General features: G+C 34.4%; 1 long non-coding RNA gene across 1 annotated transcript; it reads right to left on the bottom strand.

The window, feature by feature from the left end:
• Window positions 1-1143: 1143 nt before the first annotated feature.
• On the bottom strand, window positions 1144-10071 carry LOC143907128 (uncharacterized). The gene is made up of 3 exons (XR_013259728.1): window positions 9726-10071; window positions 4756-7468; window positions 1144-2432 (listed from the first exon to the last, which is right to left on the bottom strand). It is a non-coding gene; the product is annotated as an uncharacterized LOC143907128 (long non-coding RNA).
• Between the last annotated feature and the right edge of the window lie 9562 nt (window positions 10072-19633).

Genomic DNA, 19633 nt, shown 5'->3' with positions numbered 1-19633 from the left:
AAAATGCCGTAAGGACGTAAAATGTAAGCGTAAGAAAATCGATCAATCCCACGCGAGTATTTTCCCCTACTCGGATTACGGACAGTACAATACTCGAATGGGATTGGTCGATTTTCTTACGCTTACGTTTTACGTCCTTACGCAATTTTATGTGTGAAGGCCTTAAGCTGGCCACACACACTTTCCGTAAAACGTAACAGTAGGATTTCGACCAATCGCGTTGCTCGATTCGAAAACGTACGGCCATACGTTCCCGAATTGAGTAACACGATTGGTCGAAATCCTACTGTTACTGTTACGAAAAAGTGTGTGTCCGGGGCCTTAACCGTTGATTTAAGCCGTAATCTTTAATAACGTGACCACGCGCAGTCGCGTGTTCTTCTCACATTCGTGAGTATACGTAGTATACGTAGTATACGCGTTTACGCGAGCGTTACTTCTGTAGTAACTATTACGCGACGTCCTTCGCGTAAACGGGATTGTCCTTCGTGTAAACGGAATTTTGTAGTAACTTATGATAAATTTACTCCGCGTAAACGAGTCAATTATCGTAAATTAGTGCAGAAGTAACGCTCGTGTAAACGTATATCTGTCGGGTTGGCTTATAGGGCCAATTTCACCAACCACGGTTAGCTTAACCGACGGTTAAAGTTAGCAGGATTGACCAATAGAAAGCAGGGTTTTTCCCAAATTTTTGCCAAATTAATTAATGAATCTTATTAAAATTATACTCGTTTTAATCAGTAAGATCAGCCGCAAACCGGAACATAGCCGGATTTTCCATTTTGGCTCTTAAAAAATGTATATATAAAATACGGACTCGCAGCTATAAGCCAACCCGACGCGAGCGTTACTTCTGTAGTAACTTACGATAATTCACCCGTTTACGCGCAGTAAATTATCGTAAGTTACTAATACAAAATCCCGTTTACGCGAAGGAAAATCCCGTTTACGCGAAGGAATTATCGTAAGTTACTACAGAAGTAACGCTCGCGTAAACGTAGTATGCGCTATACTTCCTGCTCCACTCGGAACAATATTTGTTTATACTTTCTGCACTTAAAAGACAGTAAATTTTATCATAATTAAATATTAAAGAAAAATGTAAAGCACAAGGCTCAAGGAAAATTTAAATTTGCTTGAATGTTTATTATGTATTCAGTCTTATTCATACACTCTCACATAATCGTATAGTTATTATATACTCTTACATTTTAAATAAAACATATCAGGCGCACAACTTATATTAGAGTTACATAATATGTGACATCACCATACTCATTATCGCGTACCAAACGCGCGCTTTTACAAAAAATTACTTTTCTTTATTTATTTATTAACATCTACTTCTAATTTTTGTAAACGCATAACTACTTTATTTTACATATTCTCATGGAAAGAAAGTAAGGTGTGCTAATACGCACATTTCTAAACAGCCAATAAATTTTGTTCCAGCGACCGTCATTTTGTAGTGGCAAATTAAACTGACATATGCCTTCACTGCCAATACTGAAAATCTATAGTATATGTGAGAACATACGTGATGTAAACTACAGATTTTAATACTGACAGTAAATATCGGAGCATGGCCATAAACACAAAAATTTAAAAATAAAAGCGCGGCTGTTACAATGCTCAGAAAAATACCAAAACGCGTCCTTCGTATATGAGTACACCTTGTTTTCTTTTCACTATGCATAATCTTACTTTATTATTAAATTGTTTATATCTTTTCTGGCCTAACGTTTTAGTTAATATATCCGCAATTATAAAGTTAGTTGGACAATGCTTTATATTTCGATTAATTTTAATTATTTTTATACATCTCGTGCAGAAATCTTATTTTTTTTATGTCTATGCGTCTGCGTCTATTCATTGTACCATTTCTAGAAGATATAATTTTATGACACTTTCTATTTATATTTACCGCAGAAAAAAATTCGTATATAATATTCTATTAATGTCGACAAAAAAGTAATAAAAACAGTAATTAACTCGTTAGGTATAGAATATAGAGAGTAACGATAAGTCGGTACAAATTGTGGATGTATTAACTAAAAAGTAATAATCTCACGCGTGATAAACGTAAAGAAAAAGCTGTTTGTTTCCTCTGCTTGAAAGCGTTAGCACACACATCGATACATTTCAATATTATTTAATACACAGTACAAAGTACTATTTAGTTTCATTACGTATGTATTTGTAGAACGGATATAGACGAAATGTATCTGTGCGTAATAAGTGAAGAGAGAAAAAGGCCGATGTGCTCGGGCTCGAAATCACATCACTGGCTCGACGGTTTGAACGAATTGGCAAGTGGACCCACATTACTCGATCTAAAGTTTTAAGGGTCGGTCTCACGGCGACCGGGTAATGATGGTGGCGGCATGAGTAGCCAATAAGGCTGCTTCTTCCAGTTGGCGGCATTGGACCTTTGGATGTACAAAAAAAAAGAAATAAATACAAAATATACAAAAGATATATAAGATATACGCAATTTATGTATGCGAATACAGAATTTCAGTATCTGTATATCGAATATGTGTATCCTATTCCATGGCCTGTGTATGTATTTGGATATTTTACGACCAATACTCGTATTAAGTACATAACAGAAATCCCAGTCGTAAGTATATAGAAGATTTGTATATAAATCGGGTGTACAGAATTCGGGTTCTGACGGTAACATATACACATATTAATATGTATACTCAACTGAGAATTTTACCGCAGGTGTACACCGTATATTCGACTTGTATATCCGAACATTCCAGTGTGACATAAAAAAACGGTTTTTTTTTCATTTTGCAAAAATATAACATATTTAAAAATGTACTGTTAAGTTTTGGTTAAAAAATTAAAAAATTCCAAGTATTTCGGTTTTTACCGCTACTTCTTCTACGAGTGCAAAGCTGGTTTTTTTTTCCAAAACATTTCTTCATCTATAAGCGGAGGTAAAATCTAAAAATGTAGCCAATCGATCGTTCTAAAATTTTAACAGATTAAGGTCGATTCAAACATGACCGTGCCGTACCCGTACCGTGCACGAACAGAAAAATTAGACAAAAGGATTTAATAGGGAAATGTTCACATCTAATCGTGACCGTGTCAGTACCGCGCGGACCCCGGACCGTCCGTATCCGTGGCTGCACGGTCGCCGATCACGGCGACCGATATTTTCACGGATACGGCCCGCACGATATGACAGCTAGTGTTTGAACACGTTTCCGATGAAAACACTGAACGATTGGTAAAATGCCATTGATATGTGTATAATGTACACTGAAAAAAAAAAAAAATAGATCCCAGAAAATATTTATATATTTACATAGTACCAATGACTTATTTACTTAATATAATCACATATTTATATATATATATATATATATATATATATATATATTTATTTATAATTAGATATTTTTACTTAATTTAAGTTTAATTTAATTTAATTTAAGTTTAATTTTTTTTGCAATGCAATTATTGCAAGTTCTTCGTCATTGGCTGCGTTCGAGAAGCGCGCTATTAGCGCTATTGCATCATTCTATCTTTATCGCTCATCAGATGTAAAACAAGGATAAAATAAGCAAATAGCACTAATAGCGTCTTCCTGAACGCACCCATTGAAGTTCATTTTTTCTTAACTGATGGTCAAAATGACAAATGTATCTATCATGGATACTAAAAAACAAATAACTAAATATGGTTACGATTCGGTTAGCATACGGACATATATGAACAAACATCGTAATATATGTCTGACGGCGCGAATACAGTACGGGCATGGCACGGTTATGTTTGAATCGACCTTTATTCTATATCAAGTATAGCTCTGGCAGGAACTAATAGAATTACGTGTTTTTATGTTGAATTTAACGTATTTCTTACATTAAAAAATTGTCGAATTTGATATTTCTGAATATAAATTAATTTTTTTTTCAATTCTTGCAATAGTGGTCAACTCATAAATTTTTTGTTTCAAATAAGTCTACGAGATCAAATCACTTCCACCGCCGAGATATCATTTTTTAAACGTGTCATCTTTGCGTTGCAAAAACATTTAAAAAAATTAATTTTAATAATGTTAATATTGTTTGATATTTATTGTATAAGTAGCTTAATAAATCACAAAAAGTTTTATACTATTACTATGTTTACGCGAGCGTTACTTCTGTAGTAACTTACGATAATTCCTTCGCGTAAACGGGATTTCGTAGTAACTTACGATAATTTACTCCGCGTAAACGGGTGAATTATCGTAAGTTACTACAGAAGTAACGCTCGCGTAAACGTAGTAGAAGTAATATACTACGTTTACGCGAGCTTTACTTCTGTAGTAACTTTACGATAATTCCTTCGCGTAAACGGGATTTTCCTTCGCGTAAACGGAATTTTGTAGTAACTTGCGATAATTTACTCCGCGTAAACGAGTGATATATCGTAAGTTACTACAGAAGTATACGTTTACGCGAGCGTTACTTCTGTAGTAACTTACGATAATTCGTTCGGGTAAACGGGATTTTGTAGTAACTTACGATAATTTACTCCGCGTAAACGGGTAAATTATCGTAAGTTAATACAGAAGTAACGCTCGCGTAAACGTAGTAGTAGTAATATATGATTTAAACTATTATAATATTAGTTAAATTAGTTTACCAACAGGGGTTGGAACAATAACCGACCCTTCTTTCTATATACGGATAAAGCCAAAATACTACACAAACTGAATATACAAAATGCACAAATTTCAATTACCTTTTGTTGAATAACCATTTCCTCCAGAGTAATGGTACCGACTCGCAGTATCGTTTTAGACTTCCGATGAAGAAGGTGCGGCTGGAGCTGGTGATAGCTTCGCTCTGGCTCTAAAGAGCCGGGACCCGGGACCACCGGTCGTCGATGGACGGCGCGGCAAGGTCATATTCGCCGTCCTCGTGTAGGAGTGCTTCGATGTCGTCGGGAATGCCTTAAAACCCGTGTCACACTACTACGTATCGCAGACACGGATCGGATTGGGATTACGGATCGCGGATCGATTGTCAGCCAATCACAGATGAGCTGCTCGTCTATGCTCCTTGTTGTCGTCGGTGCCATTGCTCTCGTTGAGTTGCTGGTTGGTATACAAGCGCTTTTGAGATCTAGCATAAACGTGTTGGTATATATATCAATTCCCTGTCTACTCCTCAGTCCCACGATGACAGATGTTATTCAGCAAACTTCAAACGGCCCGATGTATTATCTAAAGACTATAACTTTTCATCGAACGCAGGCTTTTTGTTGAAAGCTTTTATTGTTGAAAAGCGTACGTGGCGTGTCCTGGTGCTGACTTATCAGCGGTGACGGTATAACATTAATAACATACCATGTGCTCACAGACCGACTCTTATGAGCATTTCATTGTGGGCAGTACCTGGAATCTATACGTAATAGTTTTCCCCTGAATGTGGATGGGGAAGGTAACGACGCCCTGAATCGGAGTATTTGTCCCGTCCGTCAGATCACCTAGTCGAAAACCTTTCTGAATGACAAACCTAATTATCGAATTTTGCGGGCGGTACTTTTCTGTTGATAAACGACGCTTCGGAACCGGTATCGAGCAAGGTTTAACGGTTGTTGCCATACGTATACGATCAGGTACAGTCTTGGTGTGTATTTTATTCGGTCGACTGGGGTGCGGCTGCCTTCCTTCGACCTGTGTAGCGTTTCTTGGCGGTAAATGGCAATCCTTGATGAACACCCTATCCTTGCCGCACTGTGAGCAGAACTTCCGTGATGGTATACTCCGGCAATCGCATCGCGTGTATCCGCACTGGTTGCATCGCCAGTAGCCAGTAACACTTTTTGCGGTCGTATAAAGTAGCGGCGATCGCAGTATAGGCTTCAGAGTGACCGGTCAGAGCTTGCACTGGCCCTCAATGTGTTCAAACTCGTCCGCGCGCCTCAGCAGATCTTCAGCCCGGCGGATGCTCTCCTATCATATTATATATACATACAGCTTATATCGCAGATGCATGTTCTCGTATTACAAGAGATCCAATTGTTCTTCGGCGAAATATTCGCCTGCCTTACGCATCATAATAGCCAGCTCAGTTTCAATACCGAGAATTTCTACACTGAAAAAAAATAGTAATTGAATAAAAAAAATATAAGTCGAGCCAACAAAATGTCTCATTGCGACGTGCCAACAAAAGATATACTTATTGCAATCATATTTGCATTGCAATGCCATTTCAAAATCCCGGCATTGCATGAAAGAAATATGTAGTTCTTCGATTACTCTCTTAATACTATTATATGGATCACTTCCATATAATAATATTAAGAGCGTTGTAGTTGAATCAATGACATTTTTTCAATAACAGATGCTATTAAATTAACAGTTTTTTTTCTCAGTGTAGTTCGCTTACAAACATATACAAACTAGGGTTTCTTATTTAAATCGCTCTAATGTCTGTGGCACGGAACAGTCTCTGTTCGGGTGCCGTAAAACGACCTGTCGTTTCTCGAACGCAAACAAGTCAGTCGGGATTCAGGGATTGAGATATAGGTCCAGAGCGCACGATCATATATATATATATATATATATATATATATATATATACAATATATATAATTTATATATATAACCGCAATCCTGTGTGTGCGATACTGAGAAAAAAATTAATTTGTCAACTAATAATCTCTCACATAAACAGGTATGGACACTTCGGCTCGGCAAAGCGTCCCCTAAATGAAGCCAGAAAACCAATATGGCGTCAAATGTAGTAAACGCTTTTAAACGCTTTAAAACGTAGTTTTTTCAGTGTTACATGTTTATTAGCCGGTGTTACATGTGTTACTTGTTTGTTAAACAGTTTAACACTAGAAGTAATAAATTATTTATTCTATCATTCAAAGCATGCAGCAATCCTGCGGCATATATACGCGGTAGGTTTTATTACATCTGCAGACGCTATATTGGTTTTCCGTCTTCACTTGAATCTCACTTCTCTCCTACTAAATGTGCTTGTGGCATAGAAGTGTTCAAACCTGTTTACATATGATCGTAGCCCAGAGATACGTAGACTGTAGATGTGGTTGATATAATAATAGTAATAACTATAATAGTAATTAACTTATGATCGATATAGGCTGCGTTCGCTTTATAACGCGCTATTATAATACCTTATTCTACATCCTTGTCTTACATGATTTTTTAATGAGCGATACAAAGTTAGAATGACGCCATATATTAGCGCTAATAGCGTCTCCCCGAACGCGCCCATAGTTTATTGTATGCAAAATGTCTACAATATGTAAGTGTCGCGTGAGAGGCGCATATTCAGCGCGTGTAGATGCGCAACGGGAAACATGTCAAAAGTGGTAGGTGCGGATGTATGTACGGCGCGTAACAATTATCATGCTTACAATTAGCAGTCCTTTGACGCGCGTGGTGCAGCTCTTGGGGCCGGCCTTTCTGTCGCGGGCGCTAAGTTGACAACAATTATTCGATATTTACTTAGTAGGGCGGTTGCAAACGAGACGCGGAAATAGTTCGGGCCCACTTTCTTGTCCCATTTATAGATACAATACGCTTAAATAGCCCCGGCGCGTAAAGCCCGTGTCACACTACGTATCGCGGACACGGATCGGATTGAGATTACGGATCGCGGATCGGATGTCAGCCAATCACAGATGAGCTGCTCGTCTATTGGAGAATTCACACTGCGTCCGATGTTCGACGTGTACGACGATCCAACATCCAATAGGAAATTTTTGTCTCTATATAATAATAAATTCTGTTATTGGATGTCGGATCGTCGTATGTACGTCGAACATCGGACGTGATCGGACCCAATGTGAATCCTCCATATGATTGGCTAGATTACGATCCGCGATCCGCAATTTTAATCCGATCCGTGTCCGCGATACGTAGTGTGACACGGGCTTAAGAATGGTGCGCGAAGTGATCGCGGCAGTGTGACAGGCACACTGAGATATAAGTATACTGGAGTATAACTATAGAAGCTTTTGAGTTACGCGCCTGTCTATTAGTTCCGTTAGTATTTTTTTATTGTCCCAGCGCAGTTACTAAGGAAGGTCAATCTTGTTTATATTTTCTGCTCTTCTTTGTCCGCATGCTCTTTTGCTTGTAAACGTTGTAACTCTAACACGTATTGAGTCTCGTTCCAAATATATTTTGGCCATTTCCAAGTGATTTTATTTCCAAAAATTACTTTTTGATCCGTTTTGGATTAAAAGTTATAGTACTTACATCAAGACAAAATCTAAATATCTTGTATACGCACCTTCCCTAATAAGACTTCCATCAATAAAAGGATTTAAATATAATTTACTTCCTAATCGTTTGAATCCTAACCCAATTTTTACATATATCTCATATGCATATGTCATATCATAAGCATCAACCATATATTTTTGTGTAATATCATCATTATTAAAATTATTTGTTTCAAAATTAAATGTACCCAAATTTTCCTTTCCTACATCACCAAAAAGTTGCCTCGTGATATTGCTTTACCGTTTGTTTTTATTGTAACACTAGGATAGTTTTTTTGAAAGTTCATCAAATGTATCTGCGTAGTCAAATAAATCTACTACTAATATAGAGATGAATAATCATGATATTCTACACGTGATGACCATTTGCCCACATGCTTCTATAGTTATAATAATTAACATTATAAGGGATTGGTACATCATTTTTGCTTGATAACTATTATTATTATTGGTTTAGATTGATTTTTTTATTTTGTCTGTTATTCTTTTTAAAAAAATTAATTTTATTATTTTTCTAAGTTAATTTGTTCATGTTTTGATAAGGATTAGCAGCAATTACAGATGGCATTGCAGTTCCACTAATTGTTAATATACTTAATAAAACTTAAAGCTTACATCATTATTGTATTATCCTTTCTTATCTTGAACTTTTTATCAAAACTATTGATAGTTATACATATATATATATATATATATATATATATATATATATATCCAAGGGTAAATTAGTTAATTCGTTATCTTTTAAATATCTTAATTACGGTTTTCAAAGGGTAAATTAGCAATAAAAATATAATTAGTTTAATAAATTATAAAAAGATTTTTATAACTAAAATATAATTGTATAATCCGATTATAGGTTTAATCTTTCCGTTAATAAAAAAGAGTTTATATTGACTTGTTAATCGGACAAGAATAAAAAAAGAGGTTATAAAAAATGGCAATTACAAAAGAAGAATAATAGAACAAGGTTTAAGTGAAGAAAAGCAGATAATATCCTTAAATCAGTTTAACAATGAAGCAAAACAAATTAGAGAAAGTGTGCAAAAAACGCGGATGTAGTCTCAAAAAAAAAAAAAAATTATTAAATTATCAAATGAATTAGATAAATTAAAAGCCTTTAAAAGATGTTCCATCAACTAAAATTGAAGATATTAAAACTAATTTAGAAAAAGTTAGTGGCAATTCTTTAATTTAAAAAAATGCAAACTTTAAAAGAATTAAAACCTGATTTGTTTATTGAAGAACAACAGGGTAAGTAACTTTATTACACAGACACTTTGCTCTGCTTTTCACTAAATTTCGTTCTTTTCAGGTATGTATTTGCACATCGGTGCTCGACAAAATGGCCGCTAACTGCCACGGAGGCTGGCCGGATATTCGCGCTAACACTCCGGTCTAACACGATTACAAATATATTCTTTTCTTTTTCTTTAATTACTCACGGGATTACGCGCCGCTCGCGGATTAACTCCCGGTTTTGTATGAGAGCAGTCAACACGTCCGCACAGCGCGAGCTCTCCCAGGAAAAAGATGTGAAGGAGGTTTGATGGCTTCATCGGGGGGAGTAGTGGGACGCGGGGGGTTCTAAGGAAAACTTGACAACAGCGCACGTTGAAGTAGTAGGAGTGGGTTTGAGTGGGTTGGCACATGGTGGAAGTAATAAGGTGTGCTCGTATTGCGGACACATTTTCGTCTGTTCTGCGCATCGTGACAAAAATCGTCCATTTTGAACTCATACTAACAGATTCTTGTGTCGGTGTGTTTCCGTTTGAATCTCCTACCAAAATTAAAAAACATGGCGGACTTCTGTCACGTTCTGTGATTGGATATTGCAAGAAACGTGCGCATAAGCACACCCTTATTACTTCCACCATGGGTTGGCATTGCTCGTCGCGTGTATAGTGCACCTCTATGAAGTTGGCCGGACAACTTCAACGTATCCAACTTTCATTAATTGGAATCGATTGGTGGTCGTTTGGTGGTCTTTGGTGGTCTAGTCCGATCGTTTGGTGGTTAGTCGTTTTCCTGTAAAATAAAAATGAAATTTCCGGTGTGAAGTTAGCCGGACAATTTTTATTTTCAACCAATTTAACTTTTTTATAGCTCATTCAACGCGGAATCGTTTGGTGGTCACGAATATCATCATAAAAACGTTTGGTGGTCAACCGTTTTCCCAGAAAATAGAAAAAACCGTATGCGCATAATGCCGGACATATATCACTCTGTGCCACTAGTCGGAACAATTGTATTTATCACTCAAATTGATTTTGATAGGGCTCAATCGACGCGGAATCGTTTGGTGGTCACGAATATCATAATTAAAACGTTGGTGGTCAATGGTTTTCTTAAAAAATAGAAAAATCCGTACTCTCACGCCATTAGTCGCATGACTCCGTGACGTTAGCTCGGTAATTTGATTGATAAATAATGTTTAGCCATCAAATTACCGAGCTAACGTCACGGAGTCATGCGACCAATAGCGTGAAAGTACGGTTTTATCTATTTCTTAGGAAAACGATTGACCACCAAACGTTTTAACTACGATATTCGAGACCACCAAACGATTCCGCGTCGATTAAACCGTATAAAAGTCAATTTGATTGATAAATAATGTTTATCCATCAAATTACCGAGCCAACGTCACGGAGTCATGCGACCAATGGCGTGAGAGTATGGTTTTTTTCTATTTCTTAGAAAAACGATTGACCAACAAACGTTTTAATGACGATATTCGTGACCACCAAACGATTCCGCGTCGATTGAGCCCTATCAAAGTCAATTTGGGTGATAAATACAATATTGTTCCGACTAGTGGCACAGAGGTGATATGTCCGGCATTATGCGCATACGGTTTTTTCTACTTTCTAGGAAAACGGTTGACCACCAAACGTTTTTATGATGATATTTGTGACCACCAAACAATTCCCGCGTCGAATGAGCTATAAAAAAGTTAAATTGGTTGAAAAATAAAAATTGTCCGGCTAAGTTCACACCGAAAATTTCATTTTTATTTTACAGGAAAATGACTAACCACCAAACGATCGGACTAGACTACCAAAGACCACCAAACGACCACCAATCGATTCCAATTAATGAAAGTTCGATACGTTGAATTTGTCCGGCCAACTTCATAGAGGTGTATAAGTGCGTGCTGCTGCGTCTGTCAAACGGTAACCTTAAAAATGACTGATAATCAGTATAAATGGAAAGAAAAATTTGCGACTGAAAAAAAAATATAAATGTATGAAAATTAGGTCTGAAAATGGCAAAAGAGAAAAAAAGAACCTGAATCCTCACACATTGTTGAAGGACATCGAACAATTGACATTGACCACGTAGCGAAGAACATGCACTGCTCATTTTGTAAAGAACGTTTGCATCTTGAGGATATTACGAAGGAAATAGTAAAAGGGATCAGCAGCATCATTTTTTGAAGTACCAATGCAAAAATTGTCTAAAAAAGAATACTGTTAAAAGTGGAAAAGAGTATACAAATCCATCAACAGGAAGACCCCTTTTTACGATAAACACTAAACTGCATTAGGTAAATAACTATGTATTATATATTGTATATACCATTACTTTTCGACCAAAGGTTGCGGGGGTGGGTCACCGATTTTGACGCCGATTTTTTCCTCGAAAGTACACTAGAAAAGGAGATAATCCTGAAAATTTGAGCCCGATTCGATCAAATCCGGCCGCTGAAGAATTTTTTGAATTTTGAAAAAAATCGATTTTTCAGTCATTTTCAAAAATTTATATCTCAGCTTCTATATAACTTAGAGACTCGTTTGAGGCCGCATTCTTTTCTGTAAACGCTCTACTTTTAAGGAAAAAATTGGTCATTGATTTACACTCAAGTCCGGCTTCACGGCGAGCTGCTAACTAAACCATTGTTTTAGAGAAATTTTGCCTATTTTTGAAATGCTGTCATATCTACAGTTTTCGAAGTAGAAGGTTGATCAGCAGCTGATATTTTTTGTTTAGGTATACTCTGAAGAAATTTATCCACTTTTTGCTTAATTGCTTTTATTTCGTTAAGTTATGGCCATCTAAAGCCGATCAATTTTCGAAAAATCGCCATTTTCAGATAGCCAGAACTTTTTTCTTTCAACTCGAAATTCTTTGAAATTTTCAGGGAATATACTTCATTATATCCTTAAATAACCCTGAAAATTTCAATTTTGGAATAGAAGTGGTTTCCGAGTTATGAAGTTTTTAAAATGTCAACTTTTCGATTTAATATGACATTTTTTGTGGTTTTATCATCAATTTTGTAAATTTAATGTAAATAATTGATATTTTTCGGAAAATATATTCAAAAATAAGGAGCAAAACGGATTGTTTGAGAAAATTGAGGGAAAAAATTAATATTTTTTATTTTAATTTAAAATTTTTAAAAAGTAAATATTTGTTTGTTTTTTTAATAATATGTTGAATACAAATTTTCAAATAACAACAAAATAACATAAACAATAACAGTATTAACGTTAGTACTATAAACTTTGAACAATTTTAAACAAATAAATCAAAATAAAAAATATTAATTTTTTCCCTCAATTTTCTCAAACAATCCGTTTTGCTCTTTATTTTCAAATATATATTTTCCGAAAAATATCAATTATTTACATTAAATTTACAAAATTGATGATAAAACCACAAAAAATGTCATATTAAATCAAAAAGTTAACATTTTAAAAACTTCATAACTCGGAAACCACTTCTATTCCAAAATTGAAATTTTCAGGGTTATTTAAGGATATAATGAAGTATATTCCCTGAAAATTTCAAAGAATTTCGAGTTGAAAGAAAAAAGTTCTGGCTATCTGAAAATGGCGATTTTTCGAAAATCGATCGGCTTTAGATGGCCATAAATTAACGAAATAAAAGCAATCAAGCAAAAGTGGGTAGATTTCTTCAGAGTATACCTGAACAAAAAATATCAGCTGCTGATCAACCCTCTACTTCGAAAATTGTAGATATGACAGCATTTCAAAAATAGGCAAAATTTCTCTAAAACAGTGGTTTAGTTAGTAGCTCGCCGTGAAGCCGAACTTGAGTGTAACCAATGACAAATTTTTCTTTAAAAGTAAAGGGTTTACAGAAAAGAATGCGGCCTCAAACGAGTCTCTAAGTTATATAGAAGCTGAGATATAAATTTTTGAAATGACTGAAAAATCGACTTTTTTCAAAATTTTAAAAATTCTCCAGCGGCCGGATTTGATCAAATCGGGCTCAAATTTTCAAAATCATCTCCTTTTCTAGTGTACTTTCGAGAAAAAAATCGGCATCAAAATCGGTGATCCATCCCCGCAACCTTTGGTCGAAAGTAATGGATCTGCCCATATATATATATATATATATATATATATATATATATATATATATATATAGTAAAAAAATATAAATAATAAATACATAAAAAATAAAAAAAGCTTTTTTTTTAAATATATTGAAACAATTATATATATATATATATATATATATATATATATATATATATTATTTCTCATTGTTTATAATACTCTTTTTAGGAGTTCTAACATGCTGGAGCAGGTTCAACTCAGCTAAACAAGATTTTTAACTGTATGGATTTGCCAAATATAAATGACCAACTTTTCAAGAAACATGAAAGAATAATCGGACCAATTGTTGAATTTGTAGCTAAGAAAAGTTGTTCAGAAGCAGCAAAGCAGAACGCACGCTCACATTAGAAAATATTATAGAATTGAAAAAGTTATTGTAAGTTTAATGTATATGCTCATTGAAATTATAAGAAAGTAAAACAGGATTACAGTACAATCACATAATCATTAGCAAATGATTACTGTTTGAAAGTATTTGAGTTCACATTTTTTTACAAATTAAATTCTATTAAAATTTTAATTGTGTATTAGGGGTTATTGCTTTACCTTGCATTTAATTATTACAGAAGTGAACTCAACACTAAATTCACTAATAGCGAATTCGGTTAGACACACCAGTGCGCACTCAGTGCACATTAAAGCTGTTGTTTAATCTCTAATATTGAAGTAAAATGCAAATATTTCGATAAAATGCCTAATACATATTTTAGCAAATAGTACAATAAAGAATACTGAGGATTTCGTGACTTAATCCATTTATAGTAAACATACACTTTACGTGGATTTGTTTACGATGGCGTTAATGTGCACAGCTGACAATGAGTGCGCACTGGTGTATCCAATCAAATTCGCTATAAATATTGTTCTGATTTATGTTAATAACTTTATGATCATTGACAATGTAATTGGTAAAAATTTTTAGTATCTATTTTTATAAGAGTAATTTTATATGGTAAAGTCAAGCGTTTATCGTGTTTAATCTAATTAATTGCAATTATATATAATTTATACATCTCTAAAATGATTTATAAATAAATAAGTTACAATTAAGTTATCGATAATCAAATAATTAACTATTTTTAAAATTATTTGTATGCGATTAATTGAATAGTGCTTAACTTATGTTGTACTAATTTTTATTTCTATTTCAATTAATGTTATATATGTATATAAGTATATATGTATATGTATGTATGTATGTACACACACACACACACACACACACACACACACACACACACACACACACACACACACTTATATACATATATAACATTAATTGAAATAGAAATAGAAATTAGTTTAACAGAGACCCATGGAAAAGAGTATCTATATTAATGACTATTATATGTATATATGCATATATTTTGTGCATCTTCTGCAATCTGAACTTTATTCTTTTTTCAATGCGCTTTGTATGTAATGATATCTATTGTTATTTGTTTTAGGAAAGAAAAAAAATGTCGAAAGGAGGAAACGCCCCCATTAAGTTCAAACTCATCGTCAGATGATTCAGAAAGTGATGAACTGAATGATGAACGTTCATCAAATGATGAACACTAAACATTATAATTACCAAAAGATAAGAACTATTTTAAAGGTTTCATAAATAGTACAAAGATTAGTTTTATTTACTTTTTATATGTGCAATACGTGCATAATGTGCATTATATATGTGTACAGAATATATTTTTATTTTCACACTTACATTTTTCACACATATAACAATTCTTTATAATATAATATTCTTTTAAGAGAAAGACTGTTTATTTTTAAAATAATAACCGTATATTTTATTTATGTTGATATACTTTTGATAATTTAGACGATTTTAAGTGTTACGTATTTTGATAACATTTATTAACATTGAGTGAGAAAGAGATATAAAGAGAAAATAAAAGGCTAATGTATAGCAACAAAAACATATATTTACATTATTTTTATTTATTACCTCCTTTCTTGGTGCTTTATATTTATATTATAAAACACAATCGTCTGATTTTGAGAAGTTGAGATTACTTTTTATTGTGTTATATATGTAAACTATATATTTATATTGATAGACAAAATACATAATGATTATACTTATTGTGAAAGAAATATAAAATAGATGTTATATTTTATTTAAAATAAAATATATATTGTCTGTTTAAATTTCTGTCACATAAATAATATATAATCACTTATTTTGTCTAATATATAAAACTATATACCGTTAACATATATAATACAATAAAAACTAATCTTAATTTCTCAAAACCGATTGATTATTTTTAGGTTGCAAATAGGTGCTCAACCCGTCACATAAAGTCGCAAATACACGTCACTACAACGTTTCTGTCACCAAGAATTTGGCTGTTAGTTACGTCACAGCAACGTGGCAATTACGTTTCGAACACCAATTGAGACGTCGTTGTAACGTAACGTGTGACGAGTTAACACGTCATAATGACGTTTTTAACACGTACCAGTGCCGGCAGGGTCTATACATGCATGCATTATTAATAAACTGAATATTAAATAGAAAAAGCCTATAAATATTTGTGTAATCAATAATTTTTATATATTACATATTTTTTACTTCTACATATTTTATAGCCTATGTACTTCTGTAATTATCTATACAAGAATGAATAAATTTATTACTTTTAAAATTCGAACATTGCACATATTTTTTAATCGTTTTTCGTTTTTTTTGTATTGCAATTATATATTTTATTACAGACCTGAAAAACTGCAAGACGGTTTTTTAATTTTGAACATAGAACCATCGGAAAGTAATCCAGAAGGAAAAATTGTTAGAATTTTCGCCTCATATGACATGGGATGGAGTCAACGAAGCAACGGATATTCATATGATAGCTTAAATGGATACTGTGCAATTATAGGATTAAAAACAGGAAAAATTCTTGATTTTTGCTTTAGAAACAGAAAATGCAGAATTTGCGATTTAGGACTTGTTAATGGAAAAATAAAAGAACATGATTGTAGGTTGAATTGTTATAGTAGTTCGAAAGCTATGGAAGCTGATGGTGTAGTACAATTAGTTACAAAAGCAATATTCTGAAAGCTGCTATAATGATAGTTGCTGTATAGCTTCTATTCAAAATGCAAGAAATTACGAAATAGTCAAGCAGTCTGATATGAATCACACTACAAAAGGTATGGGTAATACTTTGCATAAAATCCATAACAGTAAAATTTCAGATCCTGATCGTGAGTTATTTAATGATACTATAAAACACCTTCAGCGATGTTTCACATACGCAGTCAAACAGAATCAAGGTAATATATCGAAAGTTCAAGCTGCTTTAAAAAACATCTCATATCATATTTTTGGTTATCACGAAAATTGTAGCCAATGGTGTCAAGATAATGCTGATAAAGAAAATTATACTGGTATTAGAGTGAAAAATGCGACTCTTTTCGAGGTCTTGAAAAATACATTTACAAAACTGGCAGATAATGCAGAAAAATTTGCTGCAGCAGCTAGCAGCCAAGCAAATGAAAGTCTGAATAATTCAATGTGTAGTAAGGCACCAAAACAGATTTCATACAGCACCTCTAAATCCGCTGACTATCGATTTGCTTGCACTGTTGCTCAAAAAAATTATGGCACAGACTACCTGCGGCGTTCAATGGATGTTTCCCTGGAATAGTCAACTGAATAAATATGTTGAACGCTCAACCAAAATATCATGAAGAAAAAAAAATGCAAGTAAGCCAGAGTTTAAAAAAAGACGATTAGAATTGAAATCTAAAAGGTCCCAGTTAAGGCATAGAAAAGAGCAAATAGAAGGTGATACGTACAAGAGAAATATGGGATTGTTTAACGAAACATTAGGTATAAAAAATTGCGTAAAGAAAGGTGTTACGTCGCGATTATTGGACAAATCGATATAAACCGCGATATAATAACTCTGTTCTTTTCTTCTTCCAGCCACTACTACCTCGGCGTAGTGGAAAGAAGCCTCTCCTTTGTTATTTCGGGAAAGTCTGCATGCACCGACTATATCCCGGGACTGGCGAGAGGTGTCGTTGTCGGAACGATGCGTGGAAAGAGAATATTATTCTACAATGAGGGTGTATCGCTCTCAGGAGCAATTGGGAACATTTATCTGTATCTTTATTTTGTAGCCGGGAACCGGCTGGTGTTTTGTGACACGGGTTTTAAGGAATAAATGGTTATTGAATTTACTCGTTGCGCAATGTAAATTTTTAGTAGTAGATAAGGGAGAAATGGAAAAATGGTAATTTATGATGCTTGCGAAACTAATAAAGATTAATACTGAATTTATTAATTCAATCAGGTTTGATACAATCTCCTCAAGTTATAAGCATAAGGAATACAAATTTCGCTTGATTATTAATATTAAACTTACTATTATCGCTGGCTTTTATGGAAAGAGCGCCTCCTAATGCGTCAATAGACCTTCGAGAATCGGAAGGGTCAAACCTCGTCACTCAGCTGGGGCAGTTTCTCGAGTAGTGGTTCGACAATTAATTATGTCAAAATGCGTAATGAACTTCGTACGTAAAATAAAAGACAAAAGGCAAAAGACGAAAGAGAGTCGCTCCGGCTGAGTACGTATTTTTATAGTGACCGATTTGAATGCTGGCTGAATTTTTCGTGTCCTGATTTGCTAATGAGCGAATAGAGATGGTAATTATGGGAGGCTTTCTATGGCTTCCATTGGTTAGAATTGATTCCTTCTAAAAGGTTCTAAGGACGCTTTGGAGGGAGTCGAAAGATGCACTTGAGTCATACTGCATTAGCTCTTGACTGGTAATTAAATATGTTATTTTTCTCGCGTTATCATTCGGACGCTTCTTCACCGAGATCCTGCCGGCATTCAGGGTGGTCCAGCCGAGGCGTATTTTATATTATTATCGATCGCATTGTAGGGGACTGCGACGTCTTGGTGAATCATCGCATGGTAAGGGGCGGCTGCAACGTCTTGGCGAATCATACCGAAGGTTAATATTAATATGAGAATGCAAAGTTTACGACAAAGACACTTATAATTGACCGGTTTGGAGAGTTTTGAAAAAGGGGACAAAATTTAATTTGCGTGACGTCACAAAGATGACTGGTGACAACTTTAATTACAATACGCATGATATTGCTGTAGTCTTCTTTGATTTAGAGACCGGAGGCTTCGACTTATCTCGTGAAATTTTACAAATATGTATGAAATGCGAAGAGCTACAATTCGATTCGTTTATTACTCCTACAAAAGCAATTGACAATCAAGAAGTGATGATGCACATGATGCACGATTCGATGTTGAATTATTAGAAAAATGGTCTGTAACTTTTTTGGATATAGCTGAAATAATAGAGTCAAAAAAATCAATTGAAGAAGTTTTGATAAGGATAGAAAAAAATGCAAACACAACGAAAATATTATCTTCGTTTAAGCCTATGAATAATGTTATAAGTGCTAGTATGCAAAAAAGATTAGCCGAATCTGGCATAAGTTATGATATACTTGTTGGTGGTCCTTTCGCGGACCCAGTTAGTCAAGTAACAGTCCGTCATGAGGTAATTGAAAACAAACAGTGACAAACATTACACAACATCCCAATAATTATAATAATATAACATGATTTTACGCACGATTTAATCGTATTTAATTATTTACTAATTAAAAAAATATCACAATAGTAGTGCGGTCGGACTCGATTTCGGTTAGGTTAGGTTGTAACCGGACGGTACTTGGGGAGACACGAATCAACGCGGGGTGTCCTTGAATTCAACGGTCGCCACTCGGTTTGACCTTTGGTATACCGAGAAGGTAAGTATCTATCGAATTTTCAGTCAGACTAATTATTCTTCTTTTCAGGTTCCTGCCATGGTGAAAGTAATAAGGTACTGTGCTTATGCGCACGTTTCTTGCAATATCCAATCACAGAACGTGACAAAAGTCCGCCATGTTTTTTTAATTTTGGTAGGAGATTCAAACGGAAACACACCGACACAAG

The sequence above is a fragment of the Temnothorax americanus genome, unplaced genomic scaffold (genome assembly GCF_048541705.1).
Source record: "Temnothorax americanus isolate GAGA-0224 unplaced genomic scaffold, ASM4854170v1 Scaffold8, whole genome shotgun sequence".
NCBI classification, from domain to species: domain Eukaryota; kingdom Metazoa; phylum Arthropoda; class Insecta; order Hymenoptera; family Formicidae; genus Temnothorax; species Temnothorax americanus.
Note: the sequence above shows the minus strand (reverse complement) of the source record. Positions and strands in the feature narration are given on the sequence as shown.